We start from the raw sequence: 8,181 nt of genomic DNA on the forward strand, positions 1-8,181 counted from the left end.
CAGATCATCATAAACACAAGCCTCAACAGAAAAGGCTGAATTGGTAACGGGTCCCGTATGGGGTAAAGACACAAAAGCAATATTATAGTCTGAACAGTATCGATTTGCAGAGATTACATTTAGAAAGGGTGAAGGCTTGATGACCTAACAACAAAGAACCCCAACATGCAATATGAACTCTGATGCCTTCTTTACTCCTTATATAAATTCCAGGTCCAAGCACGTATCGGCCCTTAGGCCCATTGGGAAGATAGAGCCCACAAAGCATACAAATCAGACCAGAATCTGCTAAACATCATACCCACCTACAAATCTATGGTTCACTGGTTCACTCTTATTACCAGAACTCATTGTGTAACAGTGTTTTGCATAGTATGCAATTATACACTGTAGATGGCTGATTTGGCTTAATATCATATTATCACTGCATGTAAATTTCTTTGTTGATGACACTTACTTTTCCTCTCTTCTGGCTTTAGGCAGTTTGTACCTGTGAGGTCTAAGGATGCTGTTTTTAGAACATAAATAATGGAGTCAATGTTTCTCAAAAGGCCCCCACATGTTATGATTGTTGATGAGAAACCTTCAATGAAGATGTTTTCAAGTTTTGTAAGGACTGACAATTTTACCTTTTGACAGTACACTGTATTCTTTGAAAAAATATCTAACTACCAGGTCAGCAGGCTAATTTTTTATATAATTTGTAATGGCAAAGTTATTCTGCTCAGAGAACTGAATCACATGGCACTTATTACTTACCTATAGTATGCATAAATGTTTTTTTTATTTTTATATGTCGGTGCTGTGGCACCCCCTAAAGGTAAATTATACACATACACAAGGCCTATAGGCTTATACAGATATTTAATTATTAAATTATTCTATATTATTATATATGATAAAATGAATAGTTTGGCAAATGGCTGTCTTTTGAGTAAATAAAGTTATGCTGTGAACATCAGTGATATCTCCTAGTACCTTTTATTCACTGTAGAAATTCAGAACGTAATACTTAATTTACTGATGCCAGGACAGACATGCTGTCAATAAACAAGGCTTTGCTTACTGCCATGTTTAAATTGTGGCCAAAGCATTGTACCCAGTTATATTCTTCAAATGCTGTATTAGAGGATTTATTTTTTGTTATTTCAGTTTTTTATGTCAAATATCCACTCTTTAGATATTGTTTCCTCAAGTGCATCATGCAAACTCTCTACAGTATGACGTGTGGCAGGGCTAAACCTAAACAAGGTTGTTTTCCTCCTCATTCTGTTATGAATTATGACAACCATGTATGCATATGTAGCTCTGCTGATCCAGAGGCCTATAGAGCAAGAGAAAAATGGAACCTATTATGCATCAACATGAATGTATACAGAAATATACAGTACCCAGCCAAACATTTGGAAACACCTAATTGAATACGTTTATAATAGTAATAAAGGCATTTTAATCTAGTGGATTATGCTTAAATTTGTTTCTAAAACAAATATAATTTGGGAAAGGTGTTAGCCTATATATAAATTAATTTTCAAAACACACACAATTTTATATGTGCCCTCAGCAAATACAGCTATCGTTTAGAACTTCAGGTTCTCACCATATGCACCATATTCTCACAATATGCACATATGCTCTGCATATGTGAGAATGTCTTCAAGACTGAAGCAAATGCATGACAGGGACCTGCTCATGAAGGTGGTTAAGAGAACATCAAGAGTGTACAAAACTGTCATAAAAGTATAGGATGGTTACTTTGAAGAATCTAAACTCTAAGATAAGTCCATATTGTTTATCACAGCATAATCACATATGTGTTATTTCATTGATGACAGGCAAAACTTCCCACACCTGACTCCTTGTTTTTACCACAATGTTACTGCCTTTTCAACATTTGAGCCAGCTGGTTTGCACACATCACCCATCTGAGTCAATTTAGCATGTGCAGGTTTGATTTGCTTCCCCAGGTGTATGGATATATTCATAACTGTGATAATGCATAGACAATGCATATATATATAAAGCTGGTGAGAGAAGGGATACACTGACCTGCAAACAATTTTGTGCTAATTCCTTTTGTACTCACTTCTCATTCTACAAATATCAGGGATTAATAGTTTTTTTAACACTTTAAAATCCTTGAGGATGATGCAGAGATCTCATCCTTTTTGAGGAACTTATCATTAAAAAATCATTAAATAAACTGTCATTTAAATTTAATTGGAGACGGCTTTAATATTAATGAATATATGTTTGTATTGTGAGTTGTTGCTATGGCAGCAATTAAGTGAGGAAATTTAAGGAAAAATAAATAATCTACACATAGTGAACCAAATCAAACAAATGATACAAAAAATAGACACTGTCATTTATTTAGTGAAGAAATTGAACCAATATTATATATCTGAGTGGCAAAATTATGTGAACCTTTAGGATTAGCAGATAATTTGAAGATGAAATTTGAGTCAGATGTCAATCAATGGGATGACAATGGACACCCTGTTTTATTTAAAGAACAGGGATCTAGCAAAGTATAATCTACACAACTCATTCATGGACGTGTATAACAGAATGAACAAAGAAGATTTCTGAGAACCTCAGAAGAAGAGTTGTTCATGCTCATCAGGTTGGAAAAGGTTACAAAACCATCCCTATACAGTTTGGACTCCACCAATCTACACATATACACACTGTGAACAAATAGAGGAATTTCAAGATCATTATTAACCTCCCCATGAGTGGTCAACCAACAAAGTGGCTTTCCATTATTGATGGAACAACGGAATCTGAATTACACCAGTAAATTCTAAAAGAAAATGTCAGGTCATCTATCCACTGTATATATTGTAGCATCCCATACTGGATTTTGATAGTGGACCAGGGGGAGTATAGAGGGGAGCATGATGAGGACTCCCTGAATTCTTTGTGCATCTCTGCAGACATAATTTAGTTTAAAAACTGCATGACACAAAAGGTTGCTAAAAACTGAACTGTGTCTATGTGTTTTTGGTTTAGTTGTGTCCCTTTTTTACTTTATTAGAGTGAACTAATGTAACTTATCATGTTTGGGGAATGTATGTCTTAGTTACTCACCACGCTTTTTCTCTGTAAGTCAGTTGCTCTTTCTGCTTGTTTGTGGCTTTTCCTTCAGCATTTCTTGGTTCTTGCTACAAAATATCTAGATGCTAAAAATATGTTCATTTCATATGTTCAACACACTGTGAACTACTATGTGCGCAGGCTTTCACTGAATCAAGGCAGAGTAACGCTGGTGGACTTTTCAATCTACTGTCAGGACAGAAAGGTGGGCTCATACAGGAAAGCGCAGAGGCTTAGGAGTTTATGATCAATACATGAACAGCAGAGTCCCTTGCAGTATTCAAATACAGACTGAAGACTCATCCATTTGTAGAATATTTAAACGACCATTGATCTTGCTCCTATGTTGACTAATTGAAACTCTAGTACTTATTGTAGGGTATTGTTTATTGCACTCAAGGTTTACCCCTTTTGTGTGGGAATTCAGCTCTGTCCTTCTTATAGCTGTTTACATTCCACCTCAGGCAGGCAAAGCATGCACTAGATGACCTGTAAAAGACAATCAATAGGCTAGAAAACTAGCATCCAGATGCTGCTTTTATTGTTATTTGGTATTTTAAGAGGGCAAACATCAGGAAAGCTCTGCATAAATTCTGACAGCATATCAATTACCCCCACACAAGGCAACCAGACCCTGGACCATTGTTACACAGCACTTGAGGACTGTTACAAACCCCTCCCCCATCCAGCCTTTGGGAAGGCCGATCCTTCATCCATTCTGCTCCTAAGTGCATAGACACAAAGGGACAAACAGGATAAACCGGCTGTAAGAGGATGTAATCATTAAACTCCAAGACTGCTTTGACACAACTGGGTAGCAGATGTTCCAAGAGGCTGCTGAAGGTGATTTCAATGAATACGATCGTCACAGGCTACATTAGTAAGTGTATCAATAACATTGTCCCTAAAAGCAACAGTCATTTCCTAACCAGAAGCCATGGGTCAACAGTGATATGGGAGCCAAACTCAAGGCACATAGTGCTGTCTAATCTCAAGCACTTGTGGAAGGGCCTACACTATTACACACTACAAAGAAAGGACACTTTAACATAGCAGTGTGCATCTCATTACATGATGAGCTCAAAACTTACTATACTCAATTTGAAGCAAACAATATCTACCCTGCTATGAAACTGCCTGTTAATTCACTCAGTGTCCATATCCAAGACAGATGTAATAAGATGTTTCAAAGCAGGAAACACAAGTAAGGCTCCAGATCCCAATAGCATTCATGATTGCATCATCACAGCTTGTGCCATACACTTAGCAGAAGTATCTTACAACATCTTCAAACTTGCACCAAGTCTCTTGAAAATCCCCAGGTGCTTCAAAAATACAACCATCCCAGTGCCTGAAAATTATCCCACTGCCCAAAAATCTCTGGCCTAAATGACTACTATCTTGTTGCACTGACTTCAACCCTTACGAAATGCTTGGAGTGGTTTGTCAAAACTCATATATGTTCATCACTACCACCCTCTCCAATCTTATCTTTCAAACAGATCAACAGATGATACTAATGTGCTGACAATGCACAGGTCTCTCTTACATTTGGATAACAAAAAATAAGTGAGAATGCTGTTCATTTATTACAGTTTAGCATTCAACACCTCATTGCCACAAAGCTGATTTGGTAAACAATGATCTAGGCCTAAACTACCATCTGTGCAAAGATCTTAGACTTTTTGACAGGTAAGCACTAGAAATAGCACATCCTCCATGCTGATCCTGAACACAGGTGCACCCCAAGGATGTGTGCTTTGTCCCTTCCTGTACATCTTGTACACAAACACAAGTGCACTACAGCTCCAATGCAATCTTCAAGTTTGCTATTAATACCACCATTGTAGGCATCATCACTGGCAGATATGGGACCTAGAGAGTAGATTGTCTTCTCTTTGACAGGAGACCGTCAGAGTGTTTTGTCAGAGTGGTGCAGTGACAAAAGTCACCATCTTAATGACAGTAAAACAAAGATGATAGTGGATTTTAAAAAGCTGCAGGAGGAGGGAGGGCATGTCCTTTACATATATATGGTCAGAATGGTCAGAACCGCAGAACCGATCACCAGAAACAAACTTCCAGCCCTACAGGATAACTATTGCACACAGTGCACAAGGAAAGCTCAAAAGATCACATCAGACTCACTTAGCCAGCACACATCCTGTTCTTGAGGCTGCCATCTAGCAGGTGGTTTTGGAGCATCCAGTCACAGACAAACAAGATAAAGAACAGTTTCTATCCCCAAGACATCAGATTCTATCTAATCCTAATAATTCTATCTAAACAATCTAATCCTGTCTCATCAACACAGTTATTGTCACCTACTTCATAGCAGACTTACACATTCACATACACTACATACTAATATCTCGCTGCAATAGCATTAATCACTAATGCACTTTACAATTACAACTGAACATATATTTCAAATCAGTGTCCACAAACAGCAGTGAATAATATACATCATACAGAACAAGGTAATGCATTCCAGCAGGTGACAGCACCACCAGAAATGCACAAAGCAACCTTCCATCAAAGAAGAAAAAGTTGTGTGCAATATCACTCAGCATCAAGATGTTTAAAGTCTTAATCAGCAGTACTACCCTCACTCTATTTTTGCCTTTACAAAGTTAAACAAATAAATAACTTTATTGTTAGATCATTTTGACTCTGCTACACATTTCATACTTGGTGCCATTGTCCTTTGTTCTGCAATGACGCTGAACAAGACCAGCTGAGCTTACTGACTTACAGCCATGTAATTTTGCCAAAAATACAGCAAATACAGCACCATTTTCTTGACTCACCCACATTAGAGCCAAGAAAGCAAATCTCCACCTATTCTTACATCATGCAAATGCATTTACATGAGCGTGCACATCCACACACATGCACTCAGTGTTCCCCTTCTCACAACTTACAGACACGTGCACATGCTTAATAGTAATTTAGCTTGTATCCACTGTAAATATACTGATTGTTGATGCTATTTTTTGTGTCTTAGTTTGCTGTGTTAAAAAATGTCTCATTTAATTTTCACCATGTTGTCTGTTTTGATATCATTCAAATTTTGTTTGCTGTAAATGACATTTATTAAAATCTTCAGGAATCAGATCTGTTTTTTGTTAGAAATTAAGGACTGTGGTCATTTTTATAGTTGCATAAAATACTGTTTAATGAACAGATTAATAATTATGAGGCATAATAATCTTATGTAGCAAAAATAAACCCTACAAAAGAACAGGCTAAATGGTAACAGTTTGAGAAAGTGTTTGTGCATGTGAGATAATCAGTTTGTTAAGATTTTCAGTGTATGAAAGGTGTGTGTATGTACACAGCATTTAGAGTTCTGATGTATTCTTTAGCAGCAAGCTTAATCCACACTGCCACAACAGTGAGCAGCACCCACGGCACTCTCTCCATAATCTTTTGCCAGCCCCACACACTTCCTCCTACTTTCCACTTTAACCCCTCCTCTCTCATCTGCTTAAATTTTGTTTACAAACGTTATGAACAGAATGTTTACACTTATTATTCTTTCCCTCCCTATAGCTTATCTTGTAGCTCATTACTTACATAAACATCAAGAGTAATGAAAAAAAGAGCTCAAAAACCTTAAAGCCTAACTCTAGTCACTAGTCTGTCTGGGCTTAATAACTTAACACTAAGCCTGACCCAATGCCTCATCCCGAAAGTAAAATATACTCAAATATTTTGACCAGTGTTGGGCCCTAATGTTACCACAGTGAAAATGTCATGCTTCAACATGCTTGTACCCTCAATCTAGCACCGTCCAAAACAGGAAGAGAAACAGTGGTTTCCTGTGCATAACAACTTAAAAAAATGTCACACAGCCAAATTTCAAACTTCATCTCAGTTACTTTCAACAACTATAAGAACACTCAAACAGCCCAAATCCCATATAAACACCCAAAATATCAATGTCTCATGTCTCTTATTCTTTACCAATACACACATAGACATTCAAACACGTAGACATTCAAAAAGAAACAATACATAAGATGTGCATGGGATATGCTCCATTTCAGCCAGCAATATCCAAAATGATGTCAATAATTTTGACCAAATCAAATAAAAGTGCACTCTTGTCTCCTTCTCCCACCCTATGATGGAGTGACTGACTGAGGGCAGGTGAAATAATGTGAGCCTGCTCAATTTCCCATAACACTGGTGACCAACCCCAGTATCCAGTTAGGTTGAGAGCAGGACATTTCAGATAGATTATCCTTGCCTTGGTCAGCCTGTTTTTTTTTTGGGGGGGGGGGGGGGGGGTTTGCCTTGGTCAGCCTGTCTATCCTACCCTTCTTTCCTCTAGTCTCCCCTAGCTATCTTACCCCACCCTACCAAATCCAAGCCTAGCCTATTCTTCCCTACACAACCCTATCCCAATATAAGTAGACTTTGCTTGCATCAGGTATGGAGACATTTTCCTGTTCAACTGTGTGAGGGTGTAGGATTGCAGCAAAATCTATGATCTAAAATGCAAAACGTTCATCTTGACCAGCATCTGTTTCTGAATCATTGCGAACCCGCATAAGTTGTGGGTTTCACTTAAGTAGTAAATAACTGCAGCAAAGTATATATAGAGCCTCTAACTATACATGGAGAAGATAAACACTTGCACTCACCTACATAGCCCAAGCAGCAGATAGCCCAAAAACAGCTTTACCTAATGTGAGAAACAATAAGAAACGGAGCAAAAGCAGGAAGATGTATATGTGTGTATGTGTGTGTGTGTGTGTGTGTGTGTGTGTGTGTGTGTGCACGTGTGTGCGTGCATATAATGAGTACAAAGTGTCTGTGACTTGCAGAAAGAGTGGCACATGCAGGATAACATCTGAAGTCTACATGTCTTTTTGCGACCAATATCCAACTCAATCTAGCTCCCATTTCAACCTCCCAACTCTTCCTTGAGGAAGCAGTGAGAATTTTTCAGATCATTCTCTCATTTTAGTTGAGTGACATAACCAAAAGTCACTAGCAACAATAGCATTATTGCACACTTATCCAGCACAACAGGTCATGCAACCAACTAGCTTCCACTCTATCGCAAATACT

The 8,181-nt window shown here is 37.9% G+C and overlaps 1 protein-coding gene across 5 annotated transcripts in view; it reads right to left on the reverse strand.

Annotated features, from left to right (window-relative positions):
- osbpl8 (oxysterol binding protein-like 8) overlaps positions 1 to 8,181 on the reverse strand; it is a 59,453-nt gene that overhangs the window by 33,042 nt on the left and 18,230 nt on the right. The window contains exons 1-2 of one of the 5 annotated variants that reach the window (XM_035520715.1): positions 7,752 to 7,833; positions 3,094 to 3,588 (exon numbers count right to left, since the gene is read on the reverse strand). The exons of 2 other annotated variants lie outside the window; for them this stretch is intronic. The gene's annotated coding sequence lies outside the window, so the exon portion shown is untranslated. Of the gene's footprint in view, positions 1 to 3,093; positions 3,589 to 3,711; positions 3,772 to 7,751; positions 7,839 to 8,181 lie in introns of those variants that run through there. 2 more of the 5 variants (XM_035520710.1, XM_035520719.1) reach the window with 2 other exon arrangements.

The sequence above is a fragment of the Electrophorus electricus genome, chromosome 2 (genome assembly GCF_013358815.1).
Source record: "Electrophorus electricus isolate fEleEle1 chromosome 2, fEleEle1.pri, whole genome shotgun sequence".
NCBI classification, from domain to species: Eukaryota; Metazoa; Chordata; class Actinopteri; order Gymnotiformes; family Gymnotidae; genus Electrophorus; species Electrophorus electricus.